Raw genomic sequence first — 19,569 nt, 5'->3', positions numbered from 1 at the left:
ACAAAGGGGCTACCTGTGGTCCTACAGACGCTGTAATGTAAGAAGAAGAAAAAGAAGAAGATATAGTAACTTGTCATGATTATGTATTTCACAATTTATCTGAAACTTCCTGGCAGATTAAAACTGTGTGCCCGACCGAGACCCGAACTCGGGACCTTTGCCTTTCGCAGGCAAGTGCTCTACCATCTGAGCTACCGAAGCACGACTCACGCCCGGTCCTCACAGCTTTACTTCTGCCAGTATCTGAAATTTATTTTAGCTAACAGACACAAACATCACATGTATTGCTACTTCTTTCAAAGGGCTTTTTCATGATGTTCCAATTGCCAAAAAAAGTGTTGCTTGTTAGTGCCAAACTAAAAGGTTTGTATAGTGTTGTACATATTAGTATATTTGCAGTTAGTAAAACTTTTCCAGAATGTTTAGTACTCCAGATTACATCAAGCACCACCTGGACCATATAAACAGGGTCTTGTGTAGCACTCCCACTTTTTTGTAGCTAATGAGACTACTATGAGGATAAGCATTTGGAAAGAAAACATTCAATTCTTTATAGCAGTATACTTCAGGTGCTAGAATAATCACATCTCATAATTCATGACTAAATGGACAAAAGCGTTCACAACAGTTTTATATATTTTTTATGACTGCACCTTGTATTATACCAATCATATGAAACTGATAATCAGAAAGAAATGGTTATGAAATTATTTTCTGTCAAGAATAACAATACTTAACAAAGTAGTAGTGCATTCAGTCATTACTCTCCTTTATGCAGAACAAAATCACTAAGCTTTTACATTATTGGAGAAGTAGTCATATGCATCCAAGAGGTCTTTCTCACATTGCAACATAGTAAAACATGTCTGTATCTGTATAATTTTACTACAATGACTGCCATGTGAGATAACTATAACTCACAGGAAGTGTTCTCTTGGCCAACGTGATGTAAATACAACTCACAGCCATTTTTTCCATTTAAAGCTCCATGGTGCAGTTGTAACTCACAGGAGCGTACTGAGACTCAGTGTTATAGTTGGTTATGGCCCCAGTAACAAATCATGTTCGTGGCCTATGGTTTTCAAGAGCTCAAGAGTAGTTATTGACATTTGAATTCATGAGTTATGTATAACTTACATGGCTGAGTCGTATTGGACTATTCTTCTTTTTATTATTTATTATTTAGTTTGACATATTACTTACACAGTAGATTGCAAATCACATACAGTTTTATTTACATTCTTCAACTGTAATTGCAACCAACAATTAAACTGAAAAATTCGGGTCATTCCACTTTCTCTAACACCTGTATGCCGTGTGCTTTATGAAAAAACACTCTATGGTAAAATATGAGTCACAATTCTTACATTTCCATGCAGTTTGTTTGCATTTCTTGACCGCTTGATCTCGTCCAAATTTTCTTCATTTTTTCATAGGACACTGTACACCTACGTCTGGCTGCTCCCATCTTCACAAGAGCACAATCTGCAGGTAACGCGGTGGCTTTGGTGAGAGATGTCTCAGGCTCATTAGCATCTTCTGTATGGAGTAGCCTCAAAGTCACTTCCTCTTTGATTTCTGTGATTGAGATCTTCTTGTTGTTGATGTATCGGTAAATCAGATGAGCATTTACCAGTGCTGACCCTGTCAACAATTAAATTTAAGCTTCCTGTACCATTTCAAACCCCACCTTAGACAATGCGAGTACAGCTTCATTTGATCAGAAAGATCTACGAAAGACTTTAACTAATTATAGTCAATTATCATTGCTGGTTTATATTTGTGCCCTTCCTGCTTTGAATTTCTGCTTCTTCTTCTCCATGAACAGCACTCAGCATCAGAACATCCCTCTTATCTTTCCATTTCAGTACTACTACACCTGTGGTACTTTCCTTTGCTTTGTGTTTCTCTTTTTTCAGTTTTGCCTGTAAAACATCTTGAGGATTCAGTTCTCTGTTTGATCTTAGAGTACCAACTAAATGTGTTGGTTATTCAAGAAGCTGGTGCCCTAGATGTAAAAATTGTATGTAAGATTCTGCCCTCAAGGCTCATAACAACAAAAGTGGCAAGAGAAACACCAGGATTCGCATTCTTCCTACAGAAAACTTTCATATTCCAGATGTAGCCACCATTCAGCTAAAGTTTGAACAATTTCATTCCGAATTTATAGCGCTTATTCTTTATATACTGAATGAAACTTAGTCTTCCTCGAAATGCCACAAGTGTTTAATCAATGCAAACTTCTTTCTCCTGCAAAACAGCACTTTGAAATCTCTGCAGTAATTTACTAGTAAGAGGTTGAATTTTGAATAATCGGTTTCCTGGTGGGCACTTGTTGTTATCGGGAAAATGCCACATACATAAAAGAATTTCAAAACGATTGTGTGACATAACATTTTTTACATTGCTGTGATAGAGCATATTTCTTAACCAATAATTTGGAAGCCTTGGTTTTACATTTAGTGACATCCATAACAAAAATCCTAAACATTGTTGAATTTCAGTTTTGCTGACATCAGTCCACTTTTTCAATCATGAATTAATAGTTACTGAATGACTTCCTAAGACTTGTTTTGCGTGCAAATTAGTTTGTTGAGTCACACATTCTAAAATTTGATCAGTTACAAAATATTTGAAGAAATCGTATGGTGCCTTTGAGAGTTAGTGAAACAGAAGCACTTACACCAGAAATGGAATGAATAAATTAAAGTTTTTCATATTTGTACCCATAACTGGGCCCCAGACAATCTCATTAGAATTAGTGCTATGTGTATCATCTTCATCTTCCGAACTTTCAGAAATCGCACTTACTTCAATTGAACCTGCAGTAGTTATGGCACTAACACGGTTACAGGTGTTCTGTTGCCTGGTTTTTACAGTTGTGAAGTCTGGTTCTTCGACTGAATGTGGACATAAAGCTCTTCTTCATACCTTCACTAATGTGATTACATCATCAGAACTCCCGGTTTCGCTTCTGGTCTCCTCTGGTAAAAATTCGTCTGAGCTATCACCAAATAAAGACACAGAATCTTCATCACTTATGTCCATAACTTCATCTAAAAGCTGCTGTACATACATTTGTTCATCTTAATAACTTCTGTGAGACATTTTATTCTGCCACAATATCACTTTGTTATGGAGCAAACAATACTAAATAAAGACTGTGGCAACAATGCAGGAAAGCAATAATGGAACTTTACACAAATAATGCTGTGGAATGAAAAACTGATAGGAGTACTAACCTAAAATTATTAGTGACATAGCAAATGACACAGCTGGTACTTTTACTCTGGGCCATGTGAATCATATGTAACCCACACAAAAAAATTAAAAAAAAGGTACTAAAGTGCCATATTTTCACGTTATTTGCTCTTAACAAATTTACTTGGAGCAAACTAAAGCAAGATGTTGGAAAAAAGTAAATGGCTCCAAGGGGTCGGTAACCCAGCTATACAATGGCAGTCAATGTGTTAAACTATGCAGTGGAAGTTTTGCATGAAATTTCATAACATTATAGTTCAATATAAATAAGTTACCAAGAGAATAATAAGCCAACAGTTAACTGTTGACTGATTCCCCATGTAGAGAAACAAGGTAGACTGCTTGTACTTCGATTATCAACACAAAACTAAATTTAAATTTCAATGGGTCCACCTCAAATGTCCAGCACAGTGAGTAATTTGCAAACATGTGAAATGAGCAAGGTAATAAGTACAACAAATTATATAATTACATACTTTTATTGACTCAGTAAAATTCTTCTAACTACTTAACACACTGGAATAAATCAAAAGTGGAAACAAACTGTAGGTGACATACAATTGGATATCTGATAGTTCAAATTTTCAATTGACTTTGGTAGTGTGATAAGTTCAACAGTAATGATAAAGTTAGTTGTTATGAATGATTTTATTCTGTTAAATCAGTACTAGACGATTAAAACATCTTCAGTGTTTACTACAGTGAAAGAAACTCTGACTATTTCAAAGGACAAAAGCGTGTGTCCCAGGTCGTCTAAAATTTAAATCTTTATCAAATGTTTTGAAATAAGTTAAAACCCCAATTAAATGATTACTGTTGTTTAAGGGTGCCAAATTAATTATTGGTGCACTTTCCAAAAATGCTGTGAGACTAGTGTGGTTTCAGCAATGAATGGAATGATTCTTCACACTTAAGTCGTGTTCGAATTGGAAAGGATCCATCCAGCACTGTGGAATCAGTTTCAAATGAACACATCATATAGATCAACGTTTCTGTTGCCCTTCCCCAGGAATATTCTTTTGGTGGTGTTATAAACTGCTTAAAGTAAAATCATTATCACGTAAGTAACACCGACAGGTAGACGAACGTTCGTAATTTTAACAGGAGGCATTATTTCGCTGAGCTTCTGTGGGTTAACTGTGGAAATATGCCGCCTCAGAGGCCTGTGGTAACTGCACTCGTTTCCTCAAACGTGACATCTAAAAGCATTCATTTCAAAACACTGTTGCAGCGAAGAAGTACAAGCGTTGTAAAATAATGTTACAATGACAAAGCAAACGCTGTGAAAGTCACAAAGGAAACACGGAAAAACCGCAAATACTCCTACAACGCATAAGTACGCTGCTAAGATGGCGAAGGAAATGCGTTAAAAGACACAGATACTGCAAAGCCGTGGAACACTGCTCGGTACTGTAATGAGCAAACAAACCTAGTAAACGAAACATGCGGTCAAGACCAAAGACTACGGGAAGATCTCAAAGAATATGCATAGTCGCTGCAGAAGGGGTGAAAGGGCGGGACTTGTTCCAGTAATTGTTCCTTACTGTAGAGGGGAGTGAATGGCTGGAATCTGTTCCCGGTGAAATTATGGCGCTAACGATTCCCCCCTCAGCCGGATTCGCTGTCCACATTAGGCCTCGCGCCCCCACATTCGAGATTCCCCTCGGCGACTGCACTGGCCGTTTGCCCCGTCAGTCTGATAACGGGAAATGTGATGCGTGCATGACGCACCCTTTTGATATTTGTGCATGAATGAAAGTGCTGTAAATGTTTTTGCCTAAACCACAAGATCGAATGTTTACACTGGGTTCCATTAGATAGACAGTTATGCAACATGTTAAGATATGTTGTTGTTCACAGAAAGAACTGCATGCAGAAGCTGTTAACCAGTACAAATTGTGTAACACGGGACGTTCAAACAGTCTCTCCGCAGTGCCCTATGATTGTTACCCATGCGTGGCATATGACTGTTCGCCTGCCTGGGTTTATCAACGAAACAGTAAACGCACAACGATACCGCAGTGATATTCTGTACCTTTTCGTAGGAGAATTTATGTTAATTGAAATACTAAACGGTTATTTTGAACAAGGTGCTGCAACCGCGCATACAGTTCGCGTTTCAATGTCCCTGCTTACTGACATTTTTGGTGAGCGGATAATTTCACAGGGACTTTGGCCTCCATGATCGCCTGACCTAACACCACCTGACTTTTTCTTCCGGGGTGCAGCGAAAGCAACTGTCCAAAATCCATCGATAAATTGAAAACCGCAATACCCACTTTCACTGTTTCTATTACACAAGAAATGTTACAGCTTGTGTTTGGAAATATAATTAGACGAATGGAATTGTGTATTCACCAACAGGGGGGACACATTCAGCATTTAATGTGAAAATTTGTAAGTAAAAATGTATATTCAATCATAATAACTTGTATTTCACTGAGTTTCATTTCGGTGTATTCACTACCGCATACGGCACGCGATGCTAACGATCGTATGGCACTGTAGAGAGACTTTTGGAACACCCCGCATCTATCAGTGACGCGAAAACAGATACTGTGACAGTTCATAAATCTCTCAGGCAACGCCATCAGCTGTCAGTGCCTCTGTATGAGTCAGCCTTGGATCCTTTTATTAGGGCCGGCCGGAGTGCCCGAGCGGTTCTAGCCGCTACAGTCTGGAACCGCGTGACTGCTACGGTCGCAGTTTCGAATCCTGCCTCGGGCATGGATGTGTGTGATGTCCTTAGGTTAGTTAGGTTTAAATAGTTCTAAGTTCTAGGGGACTGATGACCTCAGAAGTTAAGTCCCATAGTGCTCAAAGCCAAGCCTTTTCTTAGGATGTTCCACAGAACACTAAATGGTATTTCAATAGAAACAACAAAAGTATCCTAAAAGAATTTCCTCAAGCTGTGTGCATCTTTCTAAAAGACGATTGTGACTCTAATCCAGTACATCGTTTATTCTCGCTATCTGAATGGGTAACGTTGCAGCATGAGACAGGGACAAAACGTTTCCACTGCCCACTGGGCCAAGTACTGATGAGGCCCCGGATTCCGCAACTTCAGTGTTCGGAAGTGACCCGGTGCACAGTCTTTGGCGCCAGAATAAACAAATCGCACGAATCACTGCAAAGTATTTTTCTATACTGTTTGGGATTGCTACATTTGGGTGATTAGAAACTGTCAAATAGGTTAACACACGTTTCAATGAAATAAGCTGTATCAGGAGGTGAGGGTGGCAAAGAATCAAATCTCATATGTACTTGAATACCGCAAGCAACAGAGTGACTTTAGGTTTCTCACTGCTAAACACACCTTCATTGGTGAGAATGGAGGGAGTGTGATGCATAGTTTTGTGAGGTTGAGAGCAAGTCTAGGTACAACTACTGAGTCTTTCTTTTAAAATTCTTCACTGTGAGTCCAACTACAGACCTTTGCTTTCCACTGGAAGTCACATTTCTTGAGATTATTCCTCAGTGACTTGAATAAGTGAGGAGCGTCATAGAAAAGAAAATACTTTTTCTCCATTCACTTCAATAAATGGATTTTCTGAGTTAATCCCTCAGAGTTTTCTCATTTTTACATAATTTGTTCCTTGACCACAAACTACAGTTTTAGGTCATAGACCACTATCCTGAATTTGAACCAAAATGTTAATCAACAAATCTTTTATTATCACCCCTGACATGACTTCTCAGGTCAAATAATAAGCTATTATTTGCTTAATATTTAAGTATAGACGTTTGATCGTCACTACAATGTTACATAGCTGGCGCTCAGTTAACTTTGAATCGCAACAACTTTCTACAGTGGTATCCTCAAAACCTTGAAGTAAGTAATTTTGTGCAATCTAGGTCCACAGTGACTTCAGTGACATAAAATACTACTGACACAATTTTTTCCTATGGTCACATTTTTTCAACTTTTAGTTGTAACAAATCAAGCACTAAGCTTTTAATACCTGGCGTACCCTCTGAATTTTTCAACCAGCTCCTCGGTGTCCTTGGTGTAGATAAACAAAAATATTTCGTCCAAAACCTGTATAGTTTTGGAGAACAGAAAAGAAAAGCCAAAGCAAAGCTCCTGTCTTGTTCTGTATACCTTCTTCCCTTATGTTTCCTCTTTTTCATAATTCCCTGTAGGTTGATAAACTTGGCTGCCAAATCATGAGAAACATTGCTTTTAGCAGTGCTACACTTCATTACTTTGCGCTTGAAAATACACATCTCAGATCTCAGAGCACGAATCACTCCTTTCTGTCTCGATACTCTTTTCTGCTACATTCTCCACTTTCAAATTAATGGGAATCATGTTCCCCACTTTTGTTCCACTTTGGAAATGATATTATCGTTCACTTCAGCCTGAACGTCAGCGACTGACTCTTGTAGCTCCACTTCCTCTTCTCGCTTTCTCTTCTTTGGGCTTGGTCTGAAATTAGTTTCCATTCTATAGGGAAAAACTGAAGGAACAGAGCCAGGCCTAATACTGAAACGAGGAGAAATATTGTTGTATGTAACAAATCATTGGTCAAGCATTAAATATAGCCATTTCATCGCTTTACAAACAATTCTTATCCTTGGCTTAGTAAATTCTTGTTCGTAAAGTTATTCTCTACAAAATGATCAGAGCATACTACGTGACTTCTGTTTAAATGCTCTGGTCCTTCTTTTATAAATATTCCGCCAAGATCTGCCCTCCTGCTACGAATAAATCACTGTTTACATCTAGAAATAACAAAAGCCAAGTTAGAAATAATAACTTTCTCAAACATAAAAAGCACAACTAACTCACTGAAAGACACTAACCACAAATTTACATTAATACTTACATTGCTTTAGTCATCAGGAATCTGTAGAAAGACATTCGATCACTTTGTTGCCAATAATCATTTCAAACATGTATGGCTCAAATAACACCTCTACCATCCATTTTCAGCTCATGAACAAACAGGAACTATCTTTCAGGTAAGCCCTCCTAAGTTTGTTTACACACGCCGACCTGTTAGTTTTCATTTCCAACCACGAGGGCATGCCTGTAATCGCTGTCACACACTCAGCCGTTGTTTCCGCTATTATCTTTATAGGCTGTTTACTTGCAAGTGACACGCTATTTAATGCGCCAACTCCAATCTCAACATTTTTTTTTTTTTGTACGTAACAGCCCTGTGGTTGAAGATTTCAACGAAATTGTTTTGACGTAATGTGGATTGTTATCGTTTCGTTTGTTGACGCAATGGCTTTGAAGGACGCGGGACTGAATGTGTGTTACTGCGTTAATAGCTAGTACAAGGGGGAGGATCTACTGACGGGATGCGTGGAGCGAAAGCTCGTCGTCGGGCTAAATTCTCACAGTTTGCAAGTGTTGCGCGATTACTGGACGCGTGTGGAAAGCTGAATCATAATATTCAGTATTGCTTCTACACACACTTTCGAACACGAACAGTTTCCTTGTCGCTATGGATAAATTCGTCGATGTTTGCCGTCGTCCTCATCATAAGTGGATATTACTGACACCGACAATAGTGAGAGGCATGTTCAACCAAAAAAATAAGGAACCCAAGAATATGTCTTCTTCGAGTTGCCGTAGTAAGTCAGCAAAAAATTTCAAAAAACCGTCAGGTAGGTCATGCCATGAAGGATGGAAAAACACATTTTCTTTGATTTATTACGGCAAATAATGGACAAAATGTTCAGTAGTGTGTATAAAAACGCTTTTGATTCCAGTGTAGTTTTTCGTCACCAGCTGCTACTTCTGCAGACAGTGTAATGCATTTGTTCGAAATGGATTTTCCCCGTGGAGACAGGCAATTGAACGTTTCAGAGTTCATGAAAAACGCCTGTGACTGCTCTGGCAGCTGCAGAACAAGGTACCAATTTGATATCCCTCAACTCAACATATTAATTACAAGACGTGAAAAATGCATGCAAGGCGATTTTGAAGGTAATATCGTCCCAGCAGTTTTCAAATCAGTAAGGAATAGCAACTCGTGGTCAGACCAGTGAAGCATCAAATATTCATCAGTTGCTGCTGTTAGAGCAGGAGATGGTCCTGACTTGGAATCTCGGCTGCAGAGAACTTCAAATAATTGGGTCTCTCACCATATATTGAACGAAGTTGTCTCGTTATTATCCAGCGATGTACAGCAAAACATTGTGAAGTCGAATAAGGAGGCGCTATACTTTTCTCTTCTTGTAGATGAGCCTTACGACACATCAGTGAAGGAACAACTACCCAAATGTTTCAGATATGTCGATAAAAATCTTCAAATTAAAAAAAAATTACAGGCTTCTATTGAGTAGCTTCAGCAAGTCCTAGGGCATTGTTTGAAGTCGTCCAGGATGTCATAAGACGTTCATCCCTCGGTATAAAATAGAGTCGTGGTCAATTTTATGATGACGCGAGCAATGCCAGTGGACGTTTAACTGGATTTCAAAGTAGGATTATTCAGTTGCTGCCGAGAGGTATATTTGTTCATTGTTCACAGCGTAATATGAATTTGGTAGTACCAGATGCGATGCTAGGTACTAGTCATGTGCAAAACTTTCTGATTCTTCATGAATTAATATTATTTGTAAGACATAAGCCGAAAAGACTAGTGGTGTTTCAGTCTCTGCAAGAAGACAAGGAAATTGGTGTTGCAGAAAATGTTCAAACTCACTTTCTAACCATTCTGTCATATGAGGTAGTGTGTCAGTGTACAATCAACTAAAATCGTTGATAATAATTATGACGATATCTCGCAATTATTGGAAGATGTGTCAGAAGGAAACAGCTAAGTCGGTGGAATAGCTAGCAGATATTTTTCAGGCTTGTATCAATTCGGTTTTTTATTTCCATGAAAATGTTAATTTCAGATTTTGGGAGAATTGAGGATATTCATTCTTCCTTTCAGAAGAAACCGTTGTCATACTGGGAAATCAAAACATTGGTGGAAACTTTGTCTGCAAGTGTAGCTTCACAAAGGAATATATTTTCTGAGTTGTGGAATGAAACGATGTGAAAAGTGGTGGACTGTAACATTCATGAACCAGTTTTGCTCAGAAGAAGTGTAATATCTCTTTATATTCGATGAATTATTCTGATACAATTCTACCCTTGAATGACGTTTACTAGTTTTCTATCTTCATACTCGCAGAATCCACGTGCAAAGTAGTTTCATACAACAGCTATGCCATGAGCCCATAATTATTCTTTGTAGTACTCTCTCTGGTGATTGTTAGAAAAAGAGCTTCCGAGACTCTTCGTGCCGATTAGCCTGAACATTGTTTGAAGAATTGTAATCTGAATATTGAGATTTATGACAAAAGATAACTGATAAGAAATTGTACGATTAAAAGGGATATATATATATATATATATATATATATATATATATATATATATATATATATATATATATATATATATATATTGCTCCTTCATAAAAAAGGTGTGTAACAATTTACATTAATTGAAATTTGAGAATTAATTATATTCATCGATATATTGCGTAGTTGTTAATCAGAAGGGAACTTCCGAAAGACTGGGTATGAACCTGCATTTATTGATCCAAGAGCTCCATTACTTCTTCGGAAGGTAAAACTTCATCAAAGCCAAATATCCGCTTGATGTAAGGTTTCCCGACTGATTATACAACGCTCCCAAATATACGAGGCATTTTATTTGTACAGACTGCCCCAAAGCACGAGCCTGCAGAGAAGAATAATCATCGCTTGATTTCGTTCTAAGAAGTAAAATTTCTGAATCATTTTGAGTGACTGAGTTATGACTGTGTTTCCTATTATGAATAATTGATTGCTCGAAAGAATTGAGAACTACATAACTACATAATTACATAGATAGGAGGAAAAACTACAGAAGGAAGATGCCAAAAATGCTACGAAGAAGATAGTGATTCTCATACTTGTCAAACGCGAGAGAAAATGTACAGACGAATATTTTTTTAAATAATTGACGTGGATGTGGATTCGCTAAATCGTAGATTTGACTCAAATGTTTTGGAACTTATTATTTGAAGCTTTTGCCATCGCTCAAATTGGTGTTGATCGAATCGTGCAGTTCTATGGATGAGACTTTCGATGAAGATAAGCTGACACTGCATAGGGGGCATGTTTCTAGATGTGTGCAGAATGAAGGAAGATGAAGTGGCCAACTTTCAGACATTAGGAATATCTTAAGTGGGGGAAACAGTGGTCCCATGCGTGAAATGCATGAATTGTGATGTTTGATCAGATAATTTTAACTATACCTGTTACTTCTTGTACCTCTGAGCAGTCGTTCTCAGCACTTAGACGACTGAAAACGTTTTTTATGTCAACGATGATACATAAAGATTGAATAATTGGGCAATTTTTGCATGTTGATAAAGAAATGACAAAAATGTTGATAGTACCAAAATTGGAAACAAATTCATATGTGCAAATGACGTGAGAAGGAAAATGTTTTATACTGAAAGTTAATATCTCATGATTATTATTTGGTATGTAAACGGAGTTGTTTTGTAGTTCTGTTCACAAATAAATCTTTGCATAATTCTCTCTGCAATAAATTCAAACTATCTGATTTATAAGGATTGTTTTCATTTTGATTTGTATGAATGTGTTATATTTTTTTAGTAATGTGTTGATAATATTGTTGCCTCTTACAGCCACTGTGCATACGAGTTGTTTAAAGTTAGCAATGCCTGATAAAGATATAACTGGTATCTTGTCAGTGAAATAAAAGTTGAAAAAAGACAAAAAATTTAACAGAGGAAGAATCGATTAATGTCACAATGACATATTTCGAGAATATTCGTTACAGTAACGTATCCTTCTAAGCTAAACCCACTCCACCACAGCCCTTGCAGTCCTGGATCTGCCACAGAGAAGGTTGTGTGGGAAGACACGTGGTCAGTGGGTCCCTGTTGTCCCAGAGTTGGTTCCCAGTACTCATTTTAGTCCGAGTAGAACTCGGAAACGCATGGCCTGTGTAGGGCTGTAACATTAAGACCAGCAGTGCGGGCAAGCCTGGTACTTTGGCAGCCCTCAAAAAGTAAAACATTATTGTTATTTTACTAAGAATTAAAAATCAAAATAAAATATTAAAATATATACGGATATAAGCACAGAAATGTGTGTATGATAAACAGTAATGTCAAGCACATAGAAATGTTAAGATCAACACTGTTTCATAGAATCAGTAAACACTAAATTTTTGGTACAGGGTACATAAACAATCCTGTCTTTGCCGTCTCCCATACCACTTCGTATGCACCATGTTCCTTGGAGCTTGGCTCAGGTTAGTTATAGATATATAATCATCCATTTTAGATTTTTAGTGTACTGGAGACTGTGTAATGCACATTTGTGTGAACTTTTAACTTTTGCCATATCGTTATTCGACAACACTATCAATTATCCAGTAAGAAGTAATGGTGTAATAACGGCCAGTCTACTGAGTTTAGAACAACGGTTACAGAAATCTGCAGTGTGACAAGTCAGTGGTATTATGAAGCGAGAAGTTATGACAGATGGATGTAAATGATGAAACTAAAAAGTTGTTTGCCTGACAAAATCCTTCAACTTGGAGGGAAGTGGTTGGAGGTGCGAGGCGGCACGTCTGGAGGCATGCGTTGTTTTCAGTTCATGGTGTAAGAAGATCACAGGTGAGGCTGGTATGTATTCATAACTAACGAAAAGTCAGAACGTGTGAATAGGAGCTTGAGATTATTGTGAATATGAATGGAATCGAATAACATAGCTTTTCGGGGACTAAGGGAGGAAACAGGAAAATCAAACAGTGTAAGATTTTTAGGAACCAGCAAATTTCTCACAAATTACAGTCCGATATTGCGCGATTTAATAAGTAACCCAAAATAGGCCTATATACAAAAATACCTTAGCCCTTCAATTCAGAATATCGTATCCTGTGCTGTTGAACAAAAAATTATTAGTCATAATAATGGTGCCTCATAAATTTATATTGTTACACATGCAACACAGCGCATTACAAAAAGAGATCAGTTAACTCAGATATTTAGATATGTTACAGCGGAAAGCCCTGTGACATGAAGATAAATGAAATCTTTTTAAGGTTTCGTGAAATAAAAGATGAAGAACGTACATTAGGACAAGAAAAGGAAATGCTAATTGTAATAGATGAAAGGGGAATTCTTAACTAAATATTGCGGTCAGGGTGCCAATATGTCAGCCACATGCGAAGTGATCAGAACGATTAGTCAAGAAAGACAAAAGACTCCAAAATATGTGCATTGTGAAGCGCCTACTTTACGTCTAGCACGTTGTAACGATGCTACATGTGGAATTCAAGACGTAAGGTCTTTTAAGACGCAGTAGAAACGTCGTATCATTCGTCAGTCATAGAATTAAAAGATGGAAACATTTGGTATCAACTTAACCTTAAAAAAAGCTTCGTCCAACACGTTCGACTTCGAGAGACCAGATTGTGAAAGCCTTCCGTTATGCTTACGTCTATTGGGCTACTTAAGCCTCAGGAAATAATAATATTGACATCTAAGTGAAGGCAAGCCAACGGTCCTCCCGCAGTGGTAACACCGGTTCCTGTCAGATCACTGAAGTTGATCGCTGTCGGGCTGGGCTAGCACTTGGATGGGTGACCATCCAGTCTGCCGAGCGCTGCTGGCCAGCGGTGTACACTCAACCCTTGTGAGGCGAACTGAGGAGTTGCTTGACTGAGAAGTAGCGGCTCCGGTCTCATAAACTGACATACGGTCGGGAGAGCGAAGTGCTGTCCTCAAGCCCCTCCATAACCGCATGCAGTGACCCCTTTTAGGCTGAAGAGGACACGGCGGCCGGTCGGTAACCATTGGGCTTTCCCGGCCCTGTTCGAGCTGAGTTTAGTGCCGTTTTAAGTAAAGTGAAGGAAGAGAACAAGCTGTTGTTTCGGAAAACCAATTAAAGAAATGTAAATTAATTTTTCAGGTAGCGCTGCGATAAAAGCTCTGCAATGTAGCATCTCAAATATTGCTGTAGGAGAATGGAGAGCTTGATAAAGAGTGTTCTCTTGTTCAGATGCAGCTGATAATTTATCTTGCTATCAGTAAAATTTTTTAAGAAGCAGTGTCATGCACTTTATCTTCGACGAAGAAATGGGACATGGCAAATAAAAGAGGAAATTTCAGGTTATGCATAACGTTGACCGTTTCTTCAAAATTATTTTCACAAAATTTAGAACTTCTGCTTCCGACGAAGAGACTACAGTAGTAATTCTTCGAAATGAATGTGAGGAGGATTTATCCAGTAAATTTCTAGACCAAAAAAGCTCAGAAACAAGAAGTAGCCTCATTCACCCGGACAGTTGATTAACAGAACTGTCAGTAACAGAGAATTCAATCGTAGCTATAGCGTTCCAGAGTAGTGCATAAAATTTTGCCTGTTTTTAACTATTCCTCTTGCTGTTTCTTCAGCTGAATGATCATTTTTGAAACTCATAAAGAACAATCTGTTGAGTTGTATGACCCAAGAGAGAGGTAGTGAACTTAGCCTCCACAGTATTCAAAAGGATCTGTTCATGCCAGTGAAAGAGTCAATACCTTCCATTACAGAGAGTGCACCTCATGGTCCAGTTTCTCTAGAGGTCAATGTGATTACAGTGAGGTTTTATAAGTGCAAATCAATCAAACAATAGATAGATCTATAGGTCTATGCTTGTTGATGCTGACTGTCAATCACTATAATGTGTTTAATTTTTAGAAACATTTATATGTATTAATAACTTTTGTTTAATTCTTTGAATATAATAAACGAATGACCTCTTTGTTTATATCACGTGGGATTTTACAACACACTCCATTCAATTTCTATTTCCAACTGCTGTAATGAAAGTTACGTTAGTTAATGATAAGTTGTAAATTTTATATTAGGGGGTCAGGATTTTTATTTTTGTAGGCAGGCCCATATTGCATAGATTGCACCTCTGAGTCTGTAGGTTCGTCCAAATACATTTGAACCCGAGTTTGATCTCATTTCTGTTGGATTTAAGTCAGATGCGTTACCGATTGAGCTAGCGCAGTCTCAACATATTCTTATAGTACTGGTATATTTTGGTTTATCTCAACACAGATCTTTGACACGGGCAGTGTTCATAGAAGATTATAAAGGAATCTTTTTAAAATCTATCAAGACTCCCCAGAAAACATATACTACATTCCACCATTGATATGCACCTACTGATACGTATTATAGTATTCCAACTAGAAACAGTGTAATGTAACGTATTTATGGTGAAATTAGAAATGCGGGATCGAAGAACATTATTTAGACAATACAGTGCAAAAGTGACTGAGAAACAGTAAACAGTTTGTTTTTACGAGTTGAAATGGCAAAAGCAGTGTTAATAAACAATGTATTGAAGTATGGACAGGAAAACATGTATGAATTGCTGTAAAATTCATACTCTAAGGAAAGGCGCGTTTGTGCTTAATCGCGAGTGAACCAGCTAAAATTCCGTTACGAAAGTATCAGGAACATGTTTTCGAGTGACTTTGTATCCGAAATTGTTTTTTGAACGGTGTAAATCGCTCTATTTGATGTGGACCCATAAATTGTTAACGCATTTGCGAGTGTTGACTGTGGCGTAATTGTTGGATGACGTCACCCGGACTGTGAGCGACTAGCCAGAGCATTTGAAGCACTGCAGCAGTTCCACACGCCGCGACAGCAAGGATTTGGACAGCGGAGATGTACCATACTGGCCGGTGACTACAGCGGAGCCAAGTGGTTGAAGCAGAAACAACGACGACGCGGAGTTCGACATCTAGTGGCGAAACTCCGAAGTATACGACGTCTGCGCCACCTACCCGCCGATCAGCGAAATACGTCAGAGCAGCTCCATCCCGTCGCCAACCACCGAACTACGAGACTGCGTCAGCGCGATTCGCCGCGAGCTCAGCTTTGCACACGGCACCACACACCAGCTTCAGCAACGCATCGCCTGACAGCCGCCGCGCCGGAGGAGCCAACGCCAACACGACTAGCAGCGCGACTTCAAACGTCAAAACATCGCGACTTCGACGAGCGTCGAGGGGTGAGTGAGAACGATTTGCTGGCGCGAGACTAATTAATATTGCACTATCTTCAGAGCGCGGAAGGAACTTCAAATTAAATTGACAATTGCAGAAATTATAAGAAAAATATTTTTTAACATTTTTTTTTCAAATTTTCTCTGAAGCCTGGTATGCTAATATGCGCTTGTGTTCATGCTGTACAGCGCAGAATAGTGCCTCATTTGCATTATTTATTGTAAACTACATATTTACATGTCTTCTGAGTTGTGTGTATGTTACTTCAAGATTTTGTGTATAAATGCAGTCATTGATGTTTGATGTGGATAGGCTTCTGTAATTTATGGTGTTCAATGGAGAGGTCTATTTTGCCAGTCTGGGTTAACCTAATACACTGAATGATTATTTCATTATTAGGTAATTAGTGAGTGTTTGGGTTACTAGGAGATTACTTTATTTTTCTTGTCAGTGCATAGTGAATAGTTGAGAATGAATCCTGAATTGAAAGAAAAGATTGTGGAGGAGGTAGTTAGAAAAAATGAGGATAAGAGCAACTCAATTAATGGAATAGAGTCAGAAAAGGTGTAGGGAGCCAGCAACTCTTTTGCTGGTATACCAAGTGGCGACTGGTACACTCCCAGCTGGGTGAGACTTTATTTCTTATTTCAAGTTTCACTCCTCTACCATCTTTCTCTATTCTTAGGTTAAGAAATTTAGTGTGTGGTACTTAGAATAGGTAGTGGTCATCCAAGTAATTCAGTCAGGACCCATGTAGCAGATTTATAGTTGACTTAAAATAAGGATAAGTAGTTACTGTTGATGGAAAGTATGAAATGTCAAAGAATCAATAAGTCAAAAATCAGCTTAGTGTCAGTACATTACAAAATTAATAGTGCCAGAAGTAATAAAAGGAGAACCTGATCAGATATTTAATGTTTATAAAATGTGGTATGAAGCTGATTGGTCAAACAAGAGTTTGTGTAATCTTACAGGGTCGTTTTATGAGGCATAAACAGGTCAAGAATTGAAGTAATGTATCAGCTTGTAAGTAGATGAACATATAAAGAAACAAATACATGAGGAGATAGTTGTTCAAATAAATGATGTGAAATATGATTAATGGAGAGGTCAAGGAGCCTGAAGTAGTATTTTTATGTAGTTAATTGCAGCGAATATGGAGGGTTGATGTAGTTTGAAGAAGTATATTTATTTGCAGTTGAAGTTGCTGTTAACTTGAGGGAGTTATGTGTAATGAAATGTATGGAGTATGAGATGTTTGAAGTATTGAAGTATGTCATTTAGCACATGAGCAACATCTGTTTGCAAGTTATTTGTAGGTATACATGTTGATCTGAGGTATTCTGATTAAACAGAAAGTGTAACTTATGAGTAATGAGTAATTCATGTATCCAATTAGCTATCAAAGTCAAGTATGGTTGTACTTACATCAAGATTTAGAAGCAGAATTCTGGCACTGTGTAATGAATAATAAATATCAATATGGCAGATTTGGATTAATGTCAGTATAATAGGAAATATTATATTTTTTATCTGAGTATTAGCAATGGCAATAAATGTTTGGCAAAATGAAATGATCAGCAATTAAAAATTTTCATTGAGTGACCACATTAGTTATGGCGATGCAAATAGTTATGTAAGATATATTTAGTGCTATAATGGAGCATTTAATATTATTGAATGTGTAGAGGTATGAGGAATTGCAAAATAAGTGCATACGTCAAGGTATAAATGTTATATTTTGTCTCATTTTCAATTTTGCTTGTGTTAAAGATTCAAATAAGTTGTGATTTTTCTTCCTTAACTTTTATTTGTGTTGGGCATGTGAGTTATAAGTTAGTGTGATAGTAGTATGGATAACAGTAACCCTGCTGAAAGGACGGCATTCAACTGGTTTGTTTTCTTGTCTTTGCTGTAGCAAGTTATAAAAGATTAGCCAGTAACAAATATGTAGTTAATGGGCCATACAAACCTTTCAAAGTGAAGATTTTTGGTAACTGAATGTAAGATAAGTTTATAAAAATATTTACCATGCTATGTTAATTAAGATAGATTGATGTTGTATAATGTTTCTGTAGGGGCAGTTTGCTACCGGAGTCAATAGGGTATTATTTGTGATATTATGTAACTTTTCAGTATGTGAACCAGAACTTACATTCCTCATTTTCATTTATATGCTATGTGATAACTTTTTCCTATTATTCTTTTTCGCCTGTGGCTACGAAGAAGGTTTTTAGGGCGGGGATGTAAGGGACCGTGATGCCATGAACATGGATGCTAGTATCCGACGCCCAGGTCAATAGTACAGAAGTCGATTGTTAAGTGCTGCAGGAGGCAGTGAGACGAGTGTTGAGTGAGGAGTAGTATGAGAGAGTGTCGAGTGAAAAGGAGTGCTGGAGGGACGGGCAAGAATGGTGGTCGAGTAAATTCACCGGAGTTTGACGAGTGAGCGCGTCCCCCTGATCGTCGTGGGGTGGACCCTCATCGATACCGATTCGCGAGTGATATGAAACCAGAAATTGACAAGTGCCGAATTACGTGTTTCGCGTCAACCGCGTCGGCCAGCAACAACCATGGATTGCAGTGAGGATTGTTGTGAATGATAATCATCAGCATTGCGTGTGACGAAGCACTGAAAATCAGCACCAATAAAAAGATATAACTGTGATTACACGTGTAAGGCGATGGTAGCAACTGCCTCAGGATTTGTGTGTTCGTAGAAATATATGTATCAGTTTGTACATCGCAACCTTTGTGGTCCTTAATAATAGACAAACTTTCAATCATTCCATTATTCAGTCTCAGAACAGCCGCATTTGGTTGAAATACTCCCGAAACCACAGCAGAAAAACCAATAGCCTTTCATCCATTAAGCACACGGTCATATAATCATAATAATTAACGGTTTGGCGGCTTCGGAAAATTACACAAAATCCAGTACAGGAATTTAAAAGGGGATGTTTCACAATGCAAAGAAATCCGTGGGTGTGAGGCCCAGAGGTCCAGGTGGCAGAGGACGCAGTACGAGGGATTCGTCGTTCTGGGAGACATTGATTCAAGAGAGTGCGCCGGCTTCCGATGCAAAGCACTTGCGAATTGATGGAAATTTTGAACTTTCAGAAGGAAATTTTCACTCCGTGGTGGAGTGTGCGCTGATATGAAACTTCCTGGCCGATTAAAACTGTGTGCCGGATCGTGAATCGAACACGAGACCTTTGCCTTTCGTGTGCAGGTGCTCTAAGGCTAAGGTCACGAGTTCGAGTCC

The sequence above is a fragment of the Schistocerca nitens genome, chromosome 11 (assembly GCF_023898315.1).
Source record: "Schistocerca nitens isolate TAMUIC-IGC-003100 chromosome 11, iqSchNite1.1, whole genome shotgun sequence".
Classification (NCBI taxonomy): domain Eukaryota; kingdom Metazoa; phylum Arthropoda; class Insecta; order Orthoptera; family Acrididae; genus Schistocerca; species Schistocerca nitens.
This window is presented reverse-complemented; position numbering follows the sequence as displayed.